This window comes from Rhododendron vialii, chromosome 9a (genome assembly GCF_030253575.1).
Source record: "Rhododendron vialii isolate Sample 1 chromosome 9a, ASM3025357v1".
Lineage (NCBI taxonomy): Eukaryota > Viridiplantae > Streptophyta > Magnoliopsida > Ericales > Ericaceae > Rhododendron > Rhododendron vialii.
In genome coordinates this window covers 11117506-11142890 of record NC_080565.1, presented here as the reverse complement: position 1 = coordinate 11142890, position 25385 = coordinate 11117506, and the positions used below count along the sequence as shown (strand labels likewise).

At 43.6% G+C, this 25385-nt stretch overlaps 1 long non-coding RNA gene across 1 annotated transcript; it reads right to left on the bottom strand.

The window, feature by feature from the left end:
• Positions 1–12280: 12280 nt before the first annotated feature.
• On the bottom strand, positions 12281–14175 carry LOC131299465 (uncharacterized). Its single transcript, XR_009190785.1, has 2 exons — positions 14054–14175; positions 12281–12556 (listed from the first exon to the last, which is right to left on the bottom strand). It is a non-coding gene; the product is annotated as an uncharacterized LOC131299465 (long non-coding RNA).
• Between the last annotated feature and the right edge of the window lie 11210 nt (positions 14176–25385).

The following is a 25385-nucleotide window of genomic DNA, read 5'->3' as shown; positions in this document are numbered from 1 at the left end:
AGTCAATCACAGTTGTCCAGTTCAGTTTTCAAAAAATTATTCATTGCCCATGGGCATTGCCACACTGTGCCCCAACTTTCCTATCTCCACACATTTGTGTAGGTTCGTAATGTCCCAATTTTTCAAATAGATTTCGGAGGCATTAAATATTAATTTTTGAAAAATTTACTTTATTAAATATCAAAATCTAAAACAAATAATTCAACATAAGGATTCATTTATTACAACCCAATGTGAAAATACTAAATAGTCTTTGTGGTAATGAAATAGATAAAACACAGAGCCGACTCATAGGCTTAATATGGATACCTAGCATACTCTGGCTCGACTCCCATCTCCAGATTCTCCTCTGGATAATACTGCTTACCTTTAGGGTTCTGTGTCTCTTCTTGGTTTTCTACAAAATCTGGCACGAATGCTAGGTAATCCGTACCTGAGTAATAGAGTTCACCCAGTTGAATAATCCAACCCAACATTCTCTCTTACTTTACAATTAGCAAACAAACAATATAATATCGATGCGAAAGAGTTAAACAGACCTAGTTGAATAATCCAACCCAACTACCTCTCTTACTTTACAATTAGCAAACAAACAATATAATATCGATGCGAAAGAGTTAAACAGAAAATTTTCACATAAATCGTTTTATTACTATCCATTAGCTTGTCGTGTGAATGCTTGCATGAGTTGAACTAGATCAGCAGTCCCAATTGGGCCGTTGGGTTGAGGGGCCCATTTTGTCCATTGTTTTGTTCATCATTCTAGTTATTGCTTCTGTCCCTTGTTTCCACCATTTAGACACCGTTGTGTTATATTTCAGTAAGGGGGTTTTATTATTTATTAGTATGTATATATACCTATCATAGGAAACTTTACTTCATTATCATAAACGAATCAAGTACATCATCGATTAATAATGTTGAAACATACAACTGCAATTTGAAGCTACTACAAATAAAACTCAAAATAATTCCCACTACCACAATTGTCTTTCCTAAAAAAAATGTGTTGTGTGTAAAATGACTAGTAGATGCTAAAGAAATCGATCAGTAGAAGAGTGCCGGATAGTGCTCCTCTAGTAGACTCTGTGACTCGAAGGTGTCCTCTGTGAGTCCGTAACAGCGCCATGTCACTCGCCATAGAGGTTCTTGTTGCCCTCCGTTGGTTTTTGGGTTGGTATAGGGTTCTCGGCAGATGGGTATCTCTGTATAAGTGATGTGATCGATGAAGTCAACATCATCTGCAATGACACGTTGTTCTTGTTCGGGACGGGACCTTGTGACGTGTGAATAATGGATACAGTCGGTGTAATGTTCCTAGCCGGAATCCTCGGGGTATGGCAATGAGTTAGTATCCATTATAGCACGGGGCTCGAATTCGTACTAGCCCTAGGTAAGCTGATTGTGCCCAGAGTAAGCTGATTGTACCCAGATCTTAAATGGGCAAGGGTATAGTAGTTCCAGCTGTATATAAACCAAAGTGTTTGGGCCATAGTCTGAATGATGTCTTATCCACGGAATTCGAGCAGGTCGAGCCATCATAGGATGAGGTGGTGGTGTCGGAAGGTCTGCGTCTATGACTTCACACTCACTTTCTGACTCTTCCATTGCTATTGGGGCTGGAGGGGGTAGAGGTTCTTACATTTTGAGCTGTTGATTTGTCAACCACCACTGCAGCTCGGCATCCATATCTCTTGGTGCATTTATTGGCAAGAGCCAGCCATAATCATCTATCTCTGGATCTATTAAGAATCCATCGTCCTCATTACCGCCATTGCCATCACCTGCATCTTCTTCTATTTCCGGCTCAGCATTGCCCATTTCATCATCTTGGTTTTGCACTTGATATTCCTTTGGTAATAGTGGCTATTCTTGTTTTGGTTCCAAGTTGCCCAGATGGTGATCGTGGTTTGATCCTAGAAATGGAAGTTTTCTAGATCTTCCTCTTCCTCGGGGGCCTTTTGTCGTCCTCTCGCGGTCTCACTTCTACTCCGAGGATGTAGGCTAACATGTTTCGTATCTTGTGATTTTCAACGGTGGAGCGAGCGATGGTGTCAGTGAGAGCTGTGATCCTCTAGTGAGCCTATCTCATCCGGTAGAGGGCAGGAAACATCCCTGCTAAGTAGTAATCTCCCATAGGGAAGTCCGAGGTGGTTGTCATGAATGCTTGTAGGTGCTCCAATTCTTCAGCTAGCTGGGCTGCATCATCCTCTTCCTGCCTATTGAGAGTGTTGCGGTTTTTATCTAAGGCAGGAATCGACGATTGACTATCCATATCCCTATAATGTGGGTAGTAGGGATCGCTCCTGATATCAAAACCGGGTATGCTCTCTAAAATGTCACGGATCTCCCTTTCGAGAAGAGCCCTCCTCAAGGGGCTTGGATACTGAATGGTGTATACCTCCCTCTGGTTCGGCGAATTAGCCATCAACTGCTGATACTGAGCATACATAATTGGAAACTTAGCTGGTATGTAAGGGTCTCGGAAAGAGAAGTCAGATTCTACTATGTTCTCCAAGAAGTCCTGTAATCGGTTTCATTCATCGACTAGTTGGTCTGCGAACGTGGGGTCCATCTACAAAAACAAGAAAAAATATATTTATCATTAGTTTTCTGTATATTTCAAATAATGTCATTTTAAAACTTTTTGGCTATATACTCAATCTAATGTGACCTACCCAATCTACCCAAGGCCAAGGGTTTGAACCTAAGGCTCTGATACCAAGTTGTAACGCCCCGATTTTTCAAATAGATTTTGGAGGCATTAAATATTAATTTTTGAAAAATTTACTTGATTAAAGAACAAAATCCAAAACAGATAATTGTAGGGGGATGAAAACAATTGATGTTCAGAACAACATCAATATGCAATGGCCACTCGTGCCTCTTCGTCGGAACCCTATTTCGTCGTCGGAACCCTAATCTGCAAAATAGACAAGGGGTGAGTGCACCTTTGCCTCTCATGGAAAAGGCCCTCCGATGCTTAAGTTAGTATCACGTACTCAAGCAAAAAACCCTAATTATCAATTGGAAAATAATACCAATGCAACGTGTTGCGTACCTATTTCCTTTAGGTTTACCTCGTGTTTATAGATATGCATATGCTTGTTGTCCAAGCATCCTTGATGCCCTAGGTTTCCTATCTCGTATGGGAAACCTAGGATATCGTGGAGACTCATTCCCTTATCAGTTCATTACCTTAGTCCTTTTAGGACTCTTTTCTATAACTGGCCGAACATTCCATTCCCGTTGGGTATCTTTCCTAGATCCTATATTCTTGGGATCCTATTCCTTTACGGAATACCACTGTTCTAGAACCTTCTAGAATATTCCGTCCGTTCCAGCACTTAGCTGGAGTTCTTTCCTTGTTCGACTATCTCGTTGCTGAACATATTGCCTGGACCAATTACTTCACGTGTAACTAGTCCTTTATTAACTACTTTGACCAATGTTATCTCATGTCTTTACCTTTATCTGCCGAACAAACTGATTGGACTAATGACTTTTCATGCCATTAACCCATATCGCCAAACAGACTGCTTCACACAATCGTTTATCTTATCGTATTTATTCCATGATCCCATGTACCATGTGTTCAGGTCCCATTTGTACCTGTTTGGGAATACCTCCTTACAATTGCTCCCCAGCTTTGCTCGTTGCCACTGTTTGAGGGGCTACAGGTAAAGCTAGAAGTAGTCCTTGAGCCGAGCTTCCCGGGTCCCGTGTGGATATAGTATTTAAACCCATATGTTTTAGTCATCATTTTCTTGAAGTAAGGACTCCACGTGGACGTTTTGTACGACTTGCATTTATTTTGAACTGACGTTTCAACCAAACGGCGCCAGAATGGCATCCTTCGAAGCCCTCTTTCCGTTGCTTTTCTCGTTAACGGTGTTGGGCAACATTTCGCCTCCGTTGATCCCTTTGTACTCATCAAAGGGTCTTGATAGGGTTTTTACCCCTATTTCACAAACCCACCATTTCTTTCTCTAAAACTAGGCGAAGAACCTCCTATTCTTTTACCATCGCCGCCGTCTGTAACTTCATTCGTGTCTCAGGAAACTGCTTTACCAATCTCGTAAGCATTCCATCTCTTACTCTCATTCCATTTCAGTTTCTGAGATTTCGACCTCTCTCCTGGAGTTTCAATCTCTTCCATACTCAGGTTTCGTTTTATTTCGGGGTTTCCACAATTTCAATGGCGGATGAAAATGAAAATGCTCCTAAACCCAGTAAATTTAGGAAACTTTGTGATACCCCCACAGCCATGGCGACGTTTAGGACAGAATATAGCGTTCCTAAAAATGTAGGACTCTAACTTGACCCATTAGGAGCGGATAGGGATTCTGGTTCATGGGATAGGATGTGTATCCCAATTGTAGCTATCGTTGAGGGAGGAGTTCGCTTCCCCCTCCACCCATTACTTCGCCAAGTTTTGAATTGGTACCGACTCACTCCCATGCAAGTTTCCACCAATTTTTTTAGGTTAGTAATGGGTGTAGTCGCTCTGAATAGGATTCTGGGAACTCAATTGGGTCTGTGGGAAATTCAATGGTGGTATATCATTGTGCTAAATCCTGAGTACAACACCTACTATTTCAAGGTTAGGAGAGCAGATAAGCGTTTCGTGCTAAACCTGCCAGACTCTGCTCGTGATCATGAAATCGATTTCCTTTACGTCACTAGAGGCTTCGAGCCAACAGGGGAAGATGGTCAACTGGAGGGCTTTCATTGCCCCCACATATGGGGTTACCCACGTATGCTCCTTTATTTGCTTCACGCTTTCTTGAATTTTTCTGTTTATTACTTTTCTGCACCCTCTAACTTATGTCTATGCCTTTAATCTATAGCAACTAACACTAACAAGCGGCCCAGAAGAGAACCCAACTACGTCCGAACAACGGATATAAATAAGGTGCTCAAATATACAGGGGAGCCTGGTACTTCGAGAGCTGGTCGGGGTCGTAACGCGGACGTGCTCTTAGGTTACGATCCCGCCTACAAAGGTTTTATTAACAGAAGACTTAGCAACCCAAGCACCAGTGCAGCCTCAACCTCTACTACTCCCCAGCCGAGGAACTCAAGATCCAATGCCGAAGTGATAATTGCCGGACAACCCAGTGAGGTACCTATCTCTGAAGGTATTCCACTTACTCGTCTGATCATGAGAATGTCATCTGTAGGTGGACAAATTCAATTAGTGCTTTGATCAGTACTAGATTGCAATGGCCTTCGTACCTCTTGACCGGAATCCTAATTCTTCGTTGGAACCCTTGTCCTGCAAAACAGACAAGGGGTGAGTGCACCTTTGCCTCTCGTGGCAAAGGCCCTCCGATGCCTAAGTTAGTATCACGTACTAGCAGTCAAATCCTAATTATCAGTAGGAAAGCAATAAGAATGCAGTGTATTGCGTACCTTTTTCCTCAAAGTTTACCTCGTATTTATAGATTCATAGATGCTTGCTGCCCAAGCATCCCTGTCGCCCTAGGATTCCTATCTCATAAAGGAAACCTAGGATATCAAGGATTCTCATTTCCTTTATCAGTTTGCCACCTTAGTCCTTTTAGGACTCTTTCCAATAATGAGCCGAACATCCCATTCCCGTTGGGTATCTTTTACAGATCTTACATTCTCGGGATCTCACTCTTTAACGGAATCCCACTGTTTCTGGACTCTTCCAGAGTGTTCCCTCTACTTCAATGTCTGATTGAACTTCTTTCCTTGTTCGGCCATCTCATGGCCGAACAGATGGCCTGGACCAGCCACTTCTCATGTAACTGGTCCTTTATCAGTTATTTGGACCATTCCTTTCTTTAGGAGTTCCCCTCCCGTTCGGCTTTCTCGTCGCCAAACAGACTACTTGGACCAATGACTTCTCATGTCACTGCACTGAGAATCGTACAACCTCTCTGGACCATTGACTTCGCATGTCACTGGTCCATATTTCGTTGTCCTTTTCTTCGACCCATGTTCGGGCTCTTCTTGGGTCTGTTCGGGAATACCTCCCTACAATTGCTCCCCAGCCTTACTCGTTATTTTTTACTTAGATGACGAGTAAGGCTCTTTTACCGAGCAAATTGATTCTACTCTTGCACCTTATTTCATATTTTGGTGCAATCTTTCATCATTTTGGCCAAGGCGAAAACATCTTTTCGTTTGGCCGTCACAGGCTTTTAGTCCTAATCTTTACACGTGTTGACCGTTTGTATTGCTTACATTAAATGCGAACAGACGTGTTTTGGGGAACGAAACACTCAAACGGCGTCTGGGGTGACGTTTCATGTACGCCACCCCACTTTTAGGGTATTTTTGGGTTTGCGTCCCAATTTCAAAACCCCAATCTCTCTCTTAGACTCCCTCTGCAGAAAAAAGAAGGTTCAAGCTTTTACCCGCCATTGAAGCTTTGTTCATCATCTCAAGGCCTCCTCCTTTCTGCTCTTAGGGATTCCATCGACCAATTTCGTAAGTCACCATTCTTCTTCTTACTACTCCATTTCTTTGGTGGATTGTTTACAGTTACTTTAGGGTTTCATCGTCCCCTGCTCTCTATATTTCAAAGAACCAAAAAACCTTTCTGGTAATGTGCAGACAGGGATGGCGGTTCATGGGATAGGATGTGTATCCCAATTGTAGCCATTGTCAAAGGCGGAATTCGTTTTCCTCTACACCCATTACTGGTCCTTTAGCAAGAGCAGCTCAGGTACTACTCAGCTACAAAGCCTCGTACGGTGGCTTTATTGATTGATCGGCGAACCCGTGCAGCCGATAACCCCGTCATTGCTGGTCCTTCAAGACCAGCTCCCAAACAAGAAGAGAGGCGTTCTCGGACACCTCCAATCTCTGACGAACCAATCCCTCTTGCAGCAGAAGAGGCTCTCAGTTCTACGTCCAGCTCTTCTTCCAGTGGCTACACCCCCTCTCCTCCAGAAGTGAACCGGCCAATTGATTTAGGCAGTCTTCTCACCATTCCTGGTCGAGGTCGTGGCATTGTTCGGGGCCAAAGTGGTCAAGGTCGTGGCCGTCGTATCCAGACTCAAACTGATGCTCCTCCTGGATTTTCTCCAGAGGAAATTGAAGCCCTTCATCGTGAAAAATGTCAACGTGTGGAAGAATAGCTAGAAAGACCCCCACCATCCTCCTCATCTCCTGCTCCTACGTGGGCTCCCTCTTTCTCTCACGGGAATCGAGCGCTATCACTGCTCGGGACAGTGTTGAGACTGAAGGGACTGCTCTTGCATTGTCCCAGGCCTTCCTGTTGCCTGGAGACATGCAGAAAGAAGTCGCAATGTCTCCTGACAATCTCCTGAGCTCTTTTATGTCCCACAATGCCAAGGTGAAATATCCCTTTAAAAACCATATCGTACCATAGCGTTTGGTATCTATGTTTATCTGTGTTTGAACGTTCCAGGTGATGCAAAAAATGGTGGCCATGGCTCAAAAGCTCAGCCAATCCGAGCCCCAACGTGCCAAGCTTGTCAGTGAAAATACCAAATTGCAACGTACCATTATCAGGCTTGAAAGAGAAAGAAACCAAGCCCTGGGGGTAGCAGACGGTTTAAAGGGACAACTGAAGGGGACTGAGGACAGTCTGAATCAAACTCTAAAAAGAACTCAAGGCGAGCCAGGCTGAGGCCAAAGCTGCATTTGAAAAAGGATACAACGAAGGAATCAAAGTTGCTACAGAAAGCTACACGAACCAGATGCCTGGGATTCAAGACCAAGTTTGGGTGGCTTCCTGGACAGCTTGCCTTACCAAAGCTGAGATACCCGAGTCATCTCCCCTCTGGACCAACATCAAACTACCAAGTGCTGCTGCTGGTTGTGAGGAAGATAATACTGAGGAAGGAGATGAGGAGTAAGAGGTGCATACGTCTGAGCAACATGTTCCTGATGTTGAACCAGGTGAAGTCATGACCAACCCTGGCCAGAAGGAAGTCAGTGGTGGTCAACCTGAAAATACCACAGAAGGCTCGACTGTTCCAGCAGCTCCTACGACTGCTCCTCCAACTGTTCAAGATCTCACAGAAGACGAATAAATTCAATCGTCTTTCATTTGACAATCTGTTTTGCCACTTGTTTGAATTGTGGGTTTGTGATGTTAGAATACTGTGTTGAATTTCTTTAAGTATTTCGTACTGTTCTTTGGTTTGTAAGTTTCCCGTATTTAATCGTTTAAAGTTTCACGTACATTTATGCATATATTCGTATGCTTCCAAAGATGTTTTAAGCGTCTCGTAAGTTACTCGTACTTATGCATATATTCGTATGCTTCAAAGTTTGTGCATATTCTCGTATGCCTTGGACAGTTTGTGCATATTCTCGTATGCTTTATATGCCAAGCCAAGTGTTTCGTACTTCAAATTCCATACAAGTATTTTCATACTTGTATTCGTTAAGTTTCATGTACTTAGAACATCACACAAGTGTTTCGTACTTGCGTTTAAGTTTCTCGTATTTAAACAAGGCATACAAGTTTTGAAAAGCTCACAAGTGTTTCGTACTTGCATTTAAGTTCCACGTACTTATTTTGAAAAGCTCACAAGTGTTTCGTACTTGCGTTTAAGTTCCACGTACTTAAATGTATAAGTCCCCTGCTCCCCAATACGAATGAGGGAAACTAATCTCAAAGTTCGTATTTTGAAAACAAATACCAAGAGCACAACATTTATACTAAAAAAAGTGACTTTATTCGTAATCTGTAAAACTCAAGAGGGCGTTATTCGTACCCTTGCAACTAGAATAACAAAACCAGAACACAAGAGAGTTTTATTCGTAACTCTCACACAATCACGATGTGCATAAAGAAAAACATGCTAAAACATATTCATATAAAGAACTTTCTCAAGTTGTGGACATTCCAAGGTCTTGGCACCGGGTTCCCGTCCAGGTCTGTCAATCGATAAGCCCCAATGCCCACAATCTCAGTAACTCGATATGGGCCTTCCCAATTGGCCCCTAACTTTCCCTCGTTAGCCACCTTAGTGTTGCCGAGCACCTTTCGTAAGACCAGGTCTCCTTAGTCTTGTAATTTCTTTGCAAAAGGGGAGGATGCTATATTCTTAAGTGCTTTTCGCGCTGCTTCTCGTGCAGTCATAGTTTCATCCTCTGGTCCTTTCTTTTCGTTGGGTCTAGTTCTTTCCCAATCGAAATCAGGTCTTTCGTACCTGTCCCTATGATGTTTCCTACTCCCTTCCTCCTCAGGGGTAGAGCTTCGACCTCTGCTCCTCCTCTTTCTCGAAGAAACCCTCCTTCGCTCTGGTGTTCGGGTCTTGCTCCTCTCTTTTCTTGGAGAAGCTTTATGTCGCCTTGGGGTTGGACTTCTGCTTCTGCTCCTTCTTCCTCGTGAAGGAGCTTCTCTGAATTGTACCATAGCATATACACTGCCTCTGGATGTTCCCTGATTCTCTCTAGTTCTCTAATCTCATGTTCTCGTTTTTTAATCAAACGAGCATACTCCCCAATTTCTTGCCTCTTTTTATCAAGAACGTCTTCGTTACGGTGCACACTCCTGGAGTGTGCGATCGATTCATCCCTTTGATGGGATTTACTCCTTCTCGTGGATCTCGATGCCGTCTCCCCATCTCTATTTTTATTGTGGATGGTAAGGGGGTGGCCCTTACTCGTGGTCCTCCTGTGTCCACCTTCGGGCTTTCTCGGAGCCCTAGGTGGAGATTTATCCCTTCCTCCATCTAACACATCCTTTGGGTCGTGCGGTGTTGCTGGATCTACTTCCACCATGGTCGTATTTCAAAGGGAACTCTTTCGTTTCCCACAGACGGCGCCAATTGTAGGTGGACAAATTCAATTAGTGCTTTGATCAGTACTAGATTGCAATGGCCTTTCGTACCTCTTGATCGGAATCATAATTCTTCGTTGGAACCCTTGTCCTGCAAAACAGACAAGGGGTGAGTGCACCTTTGCCTCTCGTGGCAAAGGCCCTCCGATGCCTAAGTTAGTATCACGTACTAGCAGTCAAATCCTAATTATCAGTAGGAAAGCAATAAGAATGCAGTGTATTGCGTACCTTTTTCCTCAAAGTTTACCTCGTATTTATAGATTCATAGATGCTTGCTGCCCAAGCATCCCTGTCGCCCTAGGATTCCTATCTCGTAAAGGAAACCTAGGATATCAAGGATTCTCGTTTCCTTTATCAGTTTGCCACCTTAGTCCTTTTGGGACTCTTTCCAATAATGAGCCGAACATCCCATTCCCGTTGGGTATCTTTTACAGATCCTACATTCTCGGGATCTCACTCTTTAACGGAATCCCACTGTTTCTGGACTCTTCTAGAGTGTTCCCTCTACTTCAATGTCTGATAGAACTTCTTTCCTTGTTCGGCCATCTCATGGCCGAACAGATGGCCTAGACCAGCCACTTCTCATGTAACTGGTCCTTTATCAGTTATTTGGACCATTCCTTTCTTTAGGAGTTCCCCTCCTGTTCGGCTTTCTCGTCGCCGAACAGACTACTTGGACCAACGACTTCTCATGTCACTGCACTGAGAATCGTACAATCTCTCTGGACCATTGACTTCTTATGTCATTGGTCCATATTTCGTTGTCCTTTTCTTCGACCCATGTTCGGGCTCTTCTTGGGCCTGTTCGGGAATACCTCCCTACATCATCACGACGTCAAGCCGAACAACAGGCTCCGGATCGTGACACCAGCCAATCTTCATCATCTGGATATTCCCCGTCCCCTCCACATTCAGGTACGATGTCTCGACAACCCTTGAACCTGAGCTCTCTTCTTACCGTCTCCGCTCGGGGGCATGGTGCTGGCCGGGCGCCCTCCACTGGGCATGCTCCTCCACCACCTCGTCGTACCAGAGGGGGTTCTATTCGATCTTCCTCGTCTCCTCGAGAATCAGACACTGTCCTCGAAGCCAATGACGCTTACTAAGACAAGCGTCCCACGGCAGAAGACCCATCCGGTGCTGCCAGGCAAATTGAAGCATCCGACCAACCGCCCGTGTCTCTAAATCCTCAAACAATTCCTCAGGCCTGGGCCCCTCAGCTCATTAGAGGTGACCGGCCTATCAATATTGGGGACAGTGCAAGCTCTTCGGAGACTGCACTGGCCCTTGCTCAAGGCCTATTGCTGCCTGTTGATATGCAAAAAGAAACAATAGACACTCCTGATCGGCTCGTTTCCACTGGTCTCGTCAGTGGTATCAAGGTAATGTGACTGTCCCCTAGTGTCAATTATGAATCCTTGCGTATATTTATCATACTGTAATCTTCTATATATCTTGAATTTCTTCATCCTTTATTAACTGTTTGGTATCTACCAGTTTATCCAAAAGATGGTGGTGTTGGGTCAAAAGATACAGGAAATTGAATCTGAACGCAACAGACTGCTGAGGGACAACACCAAATAGTTGCAAACAATTACTAGGCTGGAAAGGGAGAGAGACAAGGCTAAGCTTGACGTTGATGCTATGAAGGTGAAATTGGAGGCTGCTGAGGACAGCCTCAGCCAGACGTTGTTCGAGATGGATAATTCCAAAAAAGATGCCTATGATGAAGGATATCAGAAGGGTATTGATGCCACAACTGCCAGCTACGTCGAGCAAATGCCAGCTATCTAAGATCAAATATGGGCTGTTTGTTGGGAAACATGCCTTACCAAGGTAGGTATTGCTGAAGACTCAATCCTCTGGGTGGAAAATGACTTACCAAGTCGTCGTGCTGCAGCCTCTCAAGAGTATGATGAGCCCCCTACTGATGATGTTGATCAACAAATAGAAGAATTAGCAGATGTTGATGAAGAGATACAGATGGAGTCTCAGGATGTTGCAATCGAACATGCGTTAGCTCGGGAGGTGACCAATGAGACTATTGTCCCGGAAGAGAATACTACTGGTGGTGGTGGCCCCAGCAGTGAAGTGAATACAGAGGTCACGACTGATACTCTCCCAGAAATCCAAAACCTGGATTGATTTGGTAAGTTTACATCTACACTTTCAAACATTTGGCTGGTCCTTCGTGACCATGGTTTTGTTGGGCCCTGCGAGGCACTAGTATTTTCATACTTTTGATAAGATAGGTATTCGGCCCCTCATGGCATAACATTTGGTTTGGTGGCTATTCATAGATGGCCTTATGTTTTACTCGGTCATGAACTTTGTCGCTTCAGTGTTTGCTGATATTTTCATACCATTCATCCGAATATCTCGTATGCTTTGTTGTGCTCCAAATGCATGTATCCGTATGCATAGGTGTTTTTCTGCTTAATCAAAAAATTTAAGTCTCTTATACTTTAACTGTCACGCCCTCGATTTTTAACATAAATAAAGATAGTTTTTCAAAAATAAAACTCCTCGCATTATCTTACATAATACCCTAAAAGAGTTCACCATGTTCTAATCATTAAATTACAGATCCAACTCCAAGAGTTTGAATACATTATATCATAAAAAGAAATAGAGTTAAGGTGCTATTACATTCCCAAAACATGTTTTATCAAACGTCCATGAGTCTCTTTGGCCACTTCTTTTGAAAATATGCACTTGAATGCATGCACTTCGCTCCATTCTACTGCTCCGGGTTCACACCTGAAAAATGATAGGTTGAGCTACACTAGCTCAGTAGAGAAATCTACATAACCATTATATGCAAATGGGATGACTGGTAGGATGAATAACAAAATCAAGAGTGAATAACAGAAGCAAGGTACTATATCTCAATGGAAAAACAAAACACGACTAGTAGTTTTCCCATCGTCGATGACATAAATGAAGTATCATGACCACACACTAAGACTCTAAGCTAACCACAACACCCTATTCCGAATACTCTATCTGCTCTTCGACTTCACTTTAGTCATAACGTCACACGTTTAAAGAAAAGAACCTGTTGATACATGATTCTATGGTGTTATTTCGACAACCAATCATTTCTCTCATACATTCATCAAACAAACCCTTACGTTTACTCACATACATCACTCTTGCAATTCCACATCACACGTCATAAGCCAGTGCTCTTTCTGGGCTGTTTATGGAGCCCCGCTACTCCTTACAAATACCTTCCTCACTAAAGGAACTAAATCACATCACATAGTATAGATCACCATACCACAATTCGTCCAAAACACCTCACAATTCAACCGTTCATCTCAATCACATATAATGATTTCACAACAAAGACTTATTCACAAGAGGTAGTAGTTATAATAATAATAAGGATAATCCGACTTCATTCAACTCATAATCATTACACCATTCATTTTTCATATAAGCATTCACATATCAAAGGATATTCTCTCGCAACGGCTCATAAATTTTCACCTTACAACTCATAAAACCAAACAATTTACGCAAATGACGTATCACATATCGAACATAAGGAACATGTCTCACATACCCCTGCCTAGCGTTGTTTAACTCAAAGGAGTGTCCTATGTGTTTGTTTCTCACATTGCATGTCAACACATACAACCCTCGCCCACCTATATTTCTTATGTTCTCTAAACCCTCGTTTCGATGTCATAAGACTCATACGGAACCCAACGACCACCATAAAGCCTAGTATACCACTAGCCTCGTCAAACCACTCAATTAAGTACTTAGGAGAACCTAAGAACATCCATGTCTCACCCAAACGATTCTAAGGAAAAGGATTTTCCAACATCTATGAACATATCTATCTTATTTTGGCTACCAAATCTTATTGGTTAAGAATTAGGAGATGAGACCACCACCATTGGAAAGTAGACTTCCGGCACATGAATTTCGGTATAAAATTTACCCAAAACGGAGTTCGGATGAAAAAGTTATGCCCTTCCGAAGTTTAACCAAAAATGCTGATTTTCCATTTCCTACCGGTAGGACACAATTTTCTACCGGTAGGAGACCAGAATTTCACAAAATGACTCTACTGGATAGCGTTTCTACTGGTAGGGCCAAAACTCCTACCAGTAGGACTTGGGTTTTCAGTGCACGACTTTCAGATTTCACCAGAACAATTCCAACAACAAAACCAAGGATCTAGGGTGCGATTCAAACACCAAATCAACACATAAACATATAATAGTTGTGAGAAATCCCTACCTCGAAGTCGAAGAACGAAATCCAAGCCCAACCAAGCAAGCCCTAGCTCCGAAAACTTCGAATCATCCGAATACTCCTCTCCGAGCTCAAACCCACGAATTTCCAAGCTCTAGAACACTTGAATGCGAGAACTTTGCAGCGGATTGAGGTGGGTTCGAGGTATTTTGGGGTGTTAGAGTGTGAGAGTTTGAGAGAGAGAGGGAGAACGAGAGGAACCGAGAGAGAGAGAGGTCGGGAGGAGAGAGAGAGGGTTGGGGATTTTGATCCTCTACACCCTCACACACACATATATATATACTAGGACACACACCAACCACACTTGCACTCCCTCCACTTTTAATCCTATCACATTGACCCCAAATCAAATAATTTCAACAAATTTCACATTTACTTGATAGTCTAACATTAATAAAACCTTTAAACGATTTTTTTTGAAAATACGGGTCTCTACATTAACTAATTTGTTTATTTACCCAAGTTACTCATACTTGGTCAAGTTTGTATGTTCCTGAAATATTTTCGTATTCAGGGAGTGTTGCATTTATTCATATGCAATAAAGTTTATTCATACTCGTTTATTGCATGTTCCCGTATGCATCCTCAAGTTTGTTCATACTTGGACATATTTGTAGGTTTTTTCGTTTTTATCTAATTTTAGGTTTATCGTACTTAAACATAAGTTTAAGTGTTCCATACTTGTAAGTTTTTCGTACTTAACTAGTGTTTATGGATGTATTCGTATGCAACCCAAGTCATTCGTACTTGGCCATATCTTAGCAAATGGATATGTATATTTGTACGTGTTCAAGGAACCCATTCCCTGCTCCCCAATACGAAGGGAGAACAAAGAATAAATCCTAGCTTCGTATTTAAGTACTCAAAACGGTTCTTTTAAAAATAGAATCTCATTTATAATTCAACTCTCAAGGGGGCGTTACGCGTACCCCTTGCAACTAATCAAACTAAAAAATAAGGAAATTTTATTCATAATTTCCTCACAATCATATGATCTTAAAACAGAATAAAAATAAATTGAAAATTTTCAAACGAAGAACTTCCTCAAGTTATGGACATTCCAATGCCTTGGTGCTGGGTTCCCGTCCAGGTTTGCCAGTCTATAGACTCCTATTCCCACAATTTCAGTTACTCGATATGGGCCTTCCCAATTTGCCCCCAATTTACCCTTGTTTGACACTGTGGTGTTGCCGAACACCTTACGAAGCATGAGGTCTCCAACACCAAATTCCCGTGGGTGAACGTGCTTGTTGTATTTTTTCATTAGCTGCTCCTGGTAAGAAGCTAGATGCACCAGGGCCCTTTCCCTCCTATCTTTGGCAAGGTTAAGCTCAATCTCAAGGGCCCTGTCATTGCCCCCACTTTCAACCAATGCAGTCCTGTTGGTTGGAAGGCCAACTTCCAGGGGTATGACTGCCTCTGTACCATATGCCAATGAATAGGGGGTCTCTCCCGTAGACCTCTTAGGTATTGTTCGGTGTGCCCATAAGACCAGTGGGAATTCATCAGGCCACTTCCCCTTTACTTTATCCAACCTCTTCTTGATCCCATCAAGGATGATTTTATTGGATGCTTCTGCCTGCCCATTACTCTGAGGGTAGGCTGGGGTTGAAATATAAATTTCGTATCCCATACTGGGCACAAAAAGCTTTGAATTTCTTCTGAAATTAGAACCCATTATCTGTAATTAAGGAATAAGGGACCCCGAATCGAGTAATAATACTCTTCCACACGAACCTTTCTATCATAGGTTCAGTGATCTTGGCCAATGGTTCTGCCTCAATCCACTTAGTAAAATAATCTGTTGCCACAAGTAGGAATTTTCGATTCCCAGTTGCTTTGTGGAGTGGACCCACAATGTCCATTCCTCATTGAGCAAACGGCCAAGGACTCGTCAATGGCACCAAATCTTCTGCTGGTGTTCGAATCATTGGTGAGAATTTCTGACATTTCTCGCAAATTTTCACATATACCTTTGCATCTTTTTGCATGTATGGCCACCAATAACCTTGAGTGATTGCTCGGTGGGCGATGGATCTACCCCCAGCATGGCTTCCACAAGTCCCTTCATGAATTTCGTGTAGAAATTTTTGCACCATCTCAAGGTGCAAACAAAGCAAATAGGGACCTGTGAAGGACTTCCTGTACAACTTCCCTTCCGAGGACAGCCAAAACCTAGCAGATTTGGTCTTTATTTTGTGAGCCTCCTTTTTGTCAAAAAAGAGTATCTCATCTCGTAGAAACTCCACAATTTGGTCCATCCAACTTGGTCATTGGTTCACGTCCAAGACCAACTCTACACTTCTCCCAATGCTCGGCTTAGTCAGATACTCTACTGCTACCTTCCTTTTAAACTCAGTTGGTACAGCTGCAGCCAACCAGGCTAGTGAATCTGCGTGAGCGTTCTGCCCAGAACTTATCTGCTCAACATATACCCTTTCGAAGGTATCAAGCAGATCCTTGGCTGCCTGCACATATGCCGCCATCTTCTCACTCCGGGCTTCGTACTCCCCAGACAGTTGGTTAACCACAAGCTGTGAATCACAATACACCCTGACTTGCTTTACTTTCAATGTTCTTGCACTCCTCAATCCAGCTAAGAGTGTCTCATACTCCGTCACATTATTTGATACACTAAACCCTAGCCGAACAGATAGCTCCAACATTACCCCACCAGGGGGAAAAAGGACAATCCCGATCCCTGATCCTATATTACATGCTGAACCATCAATAAACAACTTCCACTCAAGGGAATCTTGTTCAACTGGGGCTTTGACCTTCTTTGCTGGTGGCCTAGTTACCTGTTCCTTTCTCGTAGGCAGTAGGGGTGCCATTGCGGGTGAGAACTCTGCCACAAAATCAACCAACACTTGACATTTAATTGCTGTGCGCGACTGATAATCGATGTCGTATTGGCTTAACTCGACGGACCAAGTTGAGATTCTCCGTGAGAAATCTACCTTCTGTAGCAGTGATTTCAATGGGAACTCAGTGTAAACCATAACCTTATGGCTCTGGAAATATTGTGGCAACTTTCTTGTTGCTGTCCTTAATGCTAGGACCAACTTCTCAAAGGGCAGATATCTCGTTTCTACATCTAACAATGTTTTGCTTACATAGTAGATAGGGATTTGCTCGAGTCCCATATCCCTTAACAGGACTGCACTTACAGCATGTTTAGAAACAACCAAATACATAACTAAAGACTTATATGGTTGTGGAGTTGACAAAAGTGGAGCCTCGGCCAAATACTTCTTCAGATCCTAGAAGGCTTGCTCACACTCTGCTCCCCATTCGAATCCTTTCCTCTTTTTTAATAACTGAAAAAATGGTCTGCACTTGTCACTTGACCTGCTGATAAATCTGTTGAGTGCTGCAGCCATTCTAGTCAACCTCTGGACTTCCTTTGTGGTTTTGGGACTTTGTAGCTTTTGCAAGGCTGTTATTTGATCAGGACTAGCTTCAATCCCTTTTATAATCACCAGGTGGCCTAGGAATTTTCCAGAACCTACTCCAAATGCACATTTCGAGGCGTTAAGCTTTAGTTTGTATTTCCTCAAGATTCCAAAAGCCTCTTGCAGATCCGCTATGTGCCCCTGTCTTGTTTTACTTTTCACCACCATATCGTCTATGTAAACCTCCATAGTTTTGCCAAGTAGCTTTTTGAACATGATGGTCGCTAATCTTTGATATGTTGCCCCTGCATTCCTTAGTCCAAAGGGCATGACACTATAACAATACAACCCTCGTGGTGCAATAAAAGAAGTCTTCTCCTGATCAGGTCCAAACAAAGCAATCTGATGATACCCCCGATATGCGTCGAGGAAACTCATCCGTTCGTATCCAGCAGTTGCGTCAACCAACTGGTCTATTCTTGGAAGAGGGAGGCTATCCTTTGGGCATGCCTTGTTTAAGTCCGTGAAGTCCACACAGACACGCCATGTTCCATTCTTCTTTTTTACAACCACAGTGTTGGACAACCATTCTGAATAATAAACCTCCCGTATTGCTTTGGTCTCCAACAAACGATCTACCTCATCGATAATAGCATCAACATGCTGCACAACTGCCCTTCTTTTCTTCTGAATAACTGGCTTATGTTGTGAATCAACGTTAAAGTGGTGACAGATCACATTTGCATCTACTCTGGGCATCTCTTCTGGTATTCATGCAAACACATCACCATGTTCTTTTAAGGAGCTTACCAACTCGGCCTCTTCGTCTGCTGGCAATTTTTTCCCAATTAAAAAATACCTTTCAGGATCAGTCTCGTTGATCTGTATTTTCTTCAGGCCCTCAACCACTTTCTCAGCTAGGCTTCTTCCAACAACCTCGATAGTCGGTTGATCCGGTACTTCTAAAGTATGAACATGATGAGCCTTTGGGATTCTTTTTATGACGGAAATCAAACACTGTTGGGCCACTTTTTGATTACCTCTAATTTTTTCAACCCCATTAGATCCCGGGAACTTCACCATCTGGTGATAAGTAGAAGAGACAACTCTCATCTTGTGCAACCAAGTCCTTCCTATAATTGCGTTATAGGAAGAAGGAACATCTACAACCAGAAAGTCTGTCCTCAACACCACTGATTGTAGGGACGTATTCCCGAGAACATACATTTTGTTGCCGAACACGTGATATTCGGGAGCACGTGGTAAGTATGACAGGACTTACCGTCGGGCAGTTTAGTGAACAGCGATATGGACCAATGATATGGGAAGTCATGGCTATAAACTGACTGTTCGGTTATAAAAACAGCCGAACAGATGAAGCAAGAACCAAGCACGTGATACAAGGGATCACGGGTTAAAAGCAATGTAAATGGTATGTGGGACCATATTTTGAATATAGACAGGACAGTCATCGTGCTAAACAAGTGTTCGGCAATATGGACCAGTGACATGAGAAGTCAACGGTCCAAGCCGTCTGTTCAGCCATGAGATGGCCGAGCAAAGAAAGAGCTCCAATCAAGAATAGGAGCATAGGGAATACTCTGGAAGATTCCAGAGAAGTCATGTCCCGTAAAGGAATAAGATCCCGGGAATATATGATCTAGTAAAGATACCCAATGAGAATGGGATGTTCAGCTCATTATGGAAAAGGATCCAAAGAGGACTCTTTTAATGAGCTGATAAAGGAAACGAGAATCCTTGATGTCCTGGGTTTCCTATACAAGTTGGGAATCCTATGGCAATAGGGATGCTTGGGTGCTAAGCATACGAATGTCTATATAAACAGAGTAAACCTAGAGGTAAAAGGTACGCAATACATTGTATTATTCGATATTTACCTACTGATAATTAGGGTTTCTTTAGTACGAAATACTAACAAAGGCATCGGAGGGCCTTTGCCACGAGAGGCAAAGGTGCACTCACTCCTTGTCTGTTTTGCAGGATAAGGGTTTCGTTGACAAACTAGGGTTCCGGTCAAGAGGCACGTGAAGCTGTTGCATTCCAGTGCTATTCAGAGCACTACTTGAATTTGTCCACCTACAATTGGCGCCGTCTGTGGGAAGCGAAAGAGTTCCCTTTGAAATACGACCATGGCGGAAGTAGATCCAGCAACACCACACGACCCAAAGGATGTGTTGGTTGGAGGAGGGGATAAATCTCCACCCGGGGCTCCGAGAAAGCCCGAGGGAGGACACAAGAGGACCACGAGTAAGGGCCGCCCCCTTGCCATCCACGGCAACTCCAAAAATAGAGATGGAGAGACGGCATCGAAATCCACGAGAAGGACTAAATCCCATCGAGGGGATGAATCGATTGCACACTCCAGGAGTTTGTACCGTAGCGAAGACGTTCTTGATAAAAAGAGACAAGAGATCGAGGAGTATGCTCGTTTGATCAAAAAACGAGAATATGATATCAGAGAACTAGAGAGGATCAGGGAACATCCGGAGGATTCCGGACTATCTCGAAGAAATTCTAGAGGCAGTGAATATGCTTTGGTACAATACAAAAAGGCTCCTTCACGAGGAAGAAGGAGCAAAAGCAGAAGTCCGACCCCAAGGCGACATACAGCTTCTCTACGAAAAGAAAGGAGCAAGACCCGAACACCCGAGCGAAGGAGGGTTTCTCCGAGAAAGATGAGAAGCAGAGGTCGAAGCTCTACCCCTGAGGAGGAAGGGAGTAGGAAACATCATAGGGACAGGTACGAGAGACCTGATTCTGATTGGGAAAGAATTAGATCCAAGAAAGGACCAGAGGATGAAACCATGACTGCACGGGAAGCAGCACGGAAAGCACTTCAGAATATAGCATCCTCCCCTTTTGCAAAAAAGTTACAGGAGGCGAGGTTGCCGACCAGAGTAAAACACGGAACGTTCATCCTCTACGAGACAGATGCTGATCCCGTGGAACATATACAGCATTACCAGCAGGCAATGTTTATGCATGAAGGAGATGATGCAATTATGTGCAAGATGTTCCCGTCGAGTTTAGGGAAGGTTGCTTTGTCTTGGTTTCACAAATTGGGTTCACGCTCCATCCGAACATGGGTGCAGTTGGCCTAGGAATTCACTGCACGGTTTTTGACGAGCAGGAAAGCTCCCAAAACCTTTGAGAGTCTTTCCTTTATGAAGCAAGGAGAGGACGAGCCGATCAGGACATATGCAAAAAAGTACTGGGAGACCTTCAACGAGATTGAAGGTTGTAGCGAGGAATATGCCATTGCCACTTTCAAGACAGGTTTGCCTGTTCGGGGGGAGCTATGTAAGTCCCTAAACATGAGTCCGGTGCAGACACTGGCAAAACTAATGGAGAGAATTGAGCAGCATGCCAGAAACAAAGATGATATTCTTCGGGAGGATGGCAAGCTGGCCGCCGAGCAAGTAAAGGGACCCACAAAGAAAGTAGAAAAGCTAGAGCCCAAAACCTATCGTGAAAGGAAGGATTATGGGCAAGCAAAGAAAAAGCCGTACAAGGACAAACAAGCTCCGGATCCCAAATCATTCTTTTCAATAAACACGGTCTGGAAAGAGCCCATTTACAGGATTCTTTATCGAATAAAGAATCAACATTATTTTAAATGGCCTCCAACTCTAGGTGGGAATAAAGATGCAAAACGTGCTACGAATCAGCACTGCAGCTACCATAAGGATTGGGGCCATATGACTGAGGATTGTGAAATGTTTAAACGGCATCTTGATGATTTGGTCTCACGAGGTTATCTCAAAGAATTTATCCAAGAAGATTCCAAGGATAAAGACAAGGCAATGGAGTTGGATTACGAACAGAATCCAAAAGGGGTAATCCATATGATACATGGATTAGCCGAACCTTATACGAGAAATGAGGTGAGATTACTTTAGAGACAAGTGAAACATGACCAACATGTGATGCAGTTGGGGAAGAAAAGAGGGCGCAACGAAGGGGCAAGCAACGAGGGCATAGTTTTTACGGATGAAGATCTGTGAGGAGTCCAGGTACCACACAACGATGCTTTAGTCATAACCCTACGAGTTGGGGAATATGATATGGAAAGAATCTTGGTGGATTCAAGGAGTTGCACCGAAGTGCTATACTACGATGCATTTAAGAAACTGGGGCTCACTCAAGAAGATTTGGTACAATCAGTAACTCCTTTGGTCGGATTTGGGGCAGGAGCAGTTTGGCCGTTAGGCAAGGTAACTTTGCTTGTTCGGGCTGGGACAGTGGTGCTACGAACCAACTTCTTAGTGGTGGATGTACCGTCCTCCTATAACGTGATTATAAGGAGAACATGGTTGCACAAGATGAGGGCAGTCTCCTCAACTTTCCATCAGATGGTAAAGTTCCCAGGGTCTAATGGGATTGAGCACATCAAAGGTAACCAAAAGGTAGCTCAACAATGTTTGGTATCCATCATAAAGAGAGTCCATAATGCCCACCATGTTAATACTGTGGAAATTCCGGATCTGCCAACCATTGAGGATATTGGAAAAGACCCAACCGAGAGGGTAGTTGAGGATTTGAAGAAAACACTGATCAACGAGACTGATCCAGATAGGTATTTTCTGATTGGGGAATCATTGCCAGAAGAGGAAGAGATTGAATTGAAAAGTTTCTTAAAAACTTATGTCGACGTGTTTGCCTGGACACCAGAAGAAATGCCTGGGGTAAGTGCAGACATAATTTGCCACCATTTAAACGTTGATCCTCAGCATAAGCCAATCGTTCAGAAAAAACGGAGGGCAGCCGTGCAGCATGTGGATGCAGTTATCGAAGAGGTCGATCGATTGTTGGAGGCCAGAGCGATACCTGAAGTCTACTACCCAGAATGGTTATCCAACACTGTTGTAGTGAAGAAAAAGAATGGAAAGTGGCGAGTCTGTGTAGACTTCACAGACCTAAACAAAGCCTGCCCAAAGGATAGCTTTCCACTTCCAAGGATAGACCAACTCGTTGATGCCACTGCAGGGTACGAGCGAATGAGTTTTCTCGATGCATATCGAGGATATCATCAAATTGCCATGTTTGGGCCAGATCAAGAGAAGACTTCTTTTATTACACCACGAGGGTTGTACTGCTACAATGTCATGCCCTTTGGATTGAAGAATGCAGGGGCAACATATCAGAGATTGGCGACCATCATGTTCAGAAAATTGCTCAGCAAAACTATGGAGGTTTACATAGATGACATGGTGGTGAAAAGTAAAGCTGGGCAAGGCCTTATTGCAGATTTGAGAGAGGCTTTTGAGATTTTGAGGAAATACAAGTTGAAACTCAACGCCTCGAAGTGTGCGTTTAGAGTCGGTTCTGGAAAATTTTTGGGCCATCTTGTAACTCTAAGGGGGATAGAGGCGAATCCCGACCAAATAAAGGCCTTACAGAATCTGCAGAGTCCTCGGACAACGAAAGAAGTCCAACGGTTGACTGGGATGGCAGCAGCTCTTAATCGATTTATTAGCCGGTCAAGTGACAAGTGCAGACCTTTCTTTCAGCTGTTAAATAAAAGGGAAGGGTTCAAATGGGGAGCAGAATGTGAACAGGCCTTCCAGGATCTGAAGGGATATTTGGCCTCTCCTCCCCTTCTTTCGACTCCAGAGCCAGGTGAGTCCCTAGTTTTATATTTAGCTGTTTCTGAGCATGCTGTGAGTGCAGTCCTCTTGAGAAACAAGGGATCCGAGCAAATCCCTGTTTATTATGTGAGCAAAACATTGTTAGATGCGGAAACAAGATATCTGCCCCTCGAGAAGTTAGTCCTAGCCCTAAGGACAGCAACAAGAAAATTGCCGCATTATTTTCAGAGCCATAAAGTTGTGGTTTACAAAGAGTTCCCATTAAAATCACTGCTACGAAAAGCAGACTTCTCGGGAAGGATCTCAACTTGGTCCGTTGAGTTGAGCCAATACGACATTGATTATCAGTCGCGCACAGCAATCAAAGGCCAAGTGTTGGCTGATTTTGTGGCAGAATTCTCACCCACAGTTGCACCTTTGCCTCCTATGAGAAAGGAGTGTGAAGTAAAGACACCTGTAGCGAAGAAACAGGAATCAGCCGAACAAGATCCCTTTGGAATGGAAGCTGTTTGTTGATGGATCAGCCTGTAACACTGGATCAGGAATCGGGGTTGTGCTTTTACCCCCTGAAGGATCAATGTTGGAACTATCTGTTCGGCTAGGGTTCAATGCATCAAATAACGTGGCAGAGTACAAGGCACTCTTAGCTGGTTTGAGAAGTGCAAAGACCCTAAAAGCTGAACGTGTTAGGGTGATTTCTGATTCACAACTCGTAGTCCATCAACTGTCCGGACAATATGAAACTCGGAGCGAGAAGATGGCAGCCTATGTACAAGCGACCAGAGACCTGCTCAATACCTTCGAAAGGGTGTATATTGAGCAGATAAGTTCTGGAAAGAATGCTCACGCAGATTCATTAGCATGGTTAGCGGCAGCTGTGCCAACAGAGTTTAAAAGAAAGATAGCCGTGGAGTATCTAACTGAGCCAAGTATTGGGAGAAACATAGAGATGGTCTTGGACGTGAACCAAGGACCAAGTTGGATGGACCCAATTGTGGAGTTTCTACGAGATGAAACACTCCCTTTGGACAAAAAGGAGGCTCATAAAATAAGGACCAAATCTGCTCGGTTCTGGTTATCCCCAGAGGGAAAATTGTATAGGAAGTCTTTTAGAGGACCCTACTTGCTTTGTGTGCATCCTGAGATGGTGCAAAAGTTCCTCCATGAAATTCATGAGGGAACTTGTGGAAGCCATGCAGGGGGCCGGTCCATCGCCCACCGAGCAATCACCCAAGGATATTGGTGGCCGTACATGCAAGAAGACGCTAAGGTGTACGTTAAAATTTGTGAGAAGTGTCAGAAATTTTCACCAATGATTCGAACACCAGCCAAGGATCTGGTGCCACTGACAAGTCCCTGGCCGTTTGCTCAATGGGGAATGGACATAGTGGGTCCACTACACAAAGCAACTGGGAATCGAAAATTCCTGCTGGTTGCAACGGACTATTTCACTAAGTGGATTGAGGCAGAACCATTGGCCAAGATCACTGAACCTATGATAGAAAGGTTCGTGTGGAAGAGCATCATTACTCGTTTTGGGGTCCCCTACTCATTGATTACAGACAATGGATCCCAGTTTCAAAAGAATTTCAAAACTTTCTGTGCCCAGTATGGGATAAGAAATTACTACTCAACTCCGGCCTACCCTCAAAGTAATGGACAGGCAGAAGCTTCTAACAAAACAATTCTTGATGGAATTAAGAAGAGGTTGGATAAAGCAAAGGGGAAATGGCCTGATGAATTGCCATTGGTACTTTGGGCATACCGAACAACGCCTAGGAGGTCTACTGGAGAGACCCCCTATTCATTAGCATATGGAACAGAGGCTGTTATTCCATTGGAAATAGGTCTGCCGACCAACAGGACCACTTTGGTTGAAAGTGGAGGAAATGATAGAGCCTTGGAGATTGAATTAGACCTTGCCGAGGAACGACGAGAGTGGGCCCTGGTGCACTTGGCCTCATACCAAGAGCAGCTCATCAAAAGTTACAACAAGAATGTACACCCACGAGAGTTTGGTGTTGGAGACCTTGTGCTACGAAAGGTGCTCGGCAATACTAAAGTGGCTAATGAGGGAAAGTTGGGGGCCAATTGGGAAGGCCCATATCGAGTTACAGAAATCGTGGGCATTGGGGCTTATCGATTGGCAGACTTGGATGGAAACCCAGTGCCAAGACCTTGGAATGTCCATAATCTGAGAAGGTTTTTTATATGAATATATTTTTCTTTATGCACATCGTGATTGTGTGAGAGTTACGAATAAAACTCTCTTGTGTTCTAGTTTTGTTATTCTGGTTGCAAGGGGTACGAATA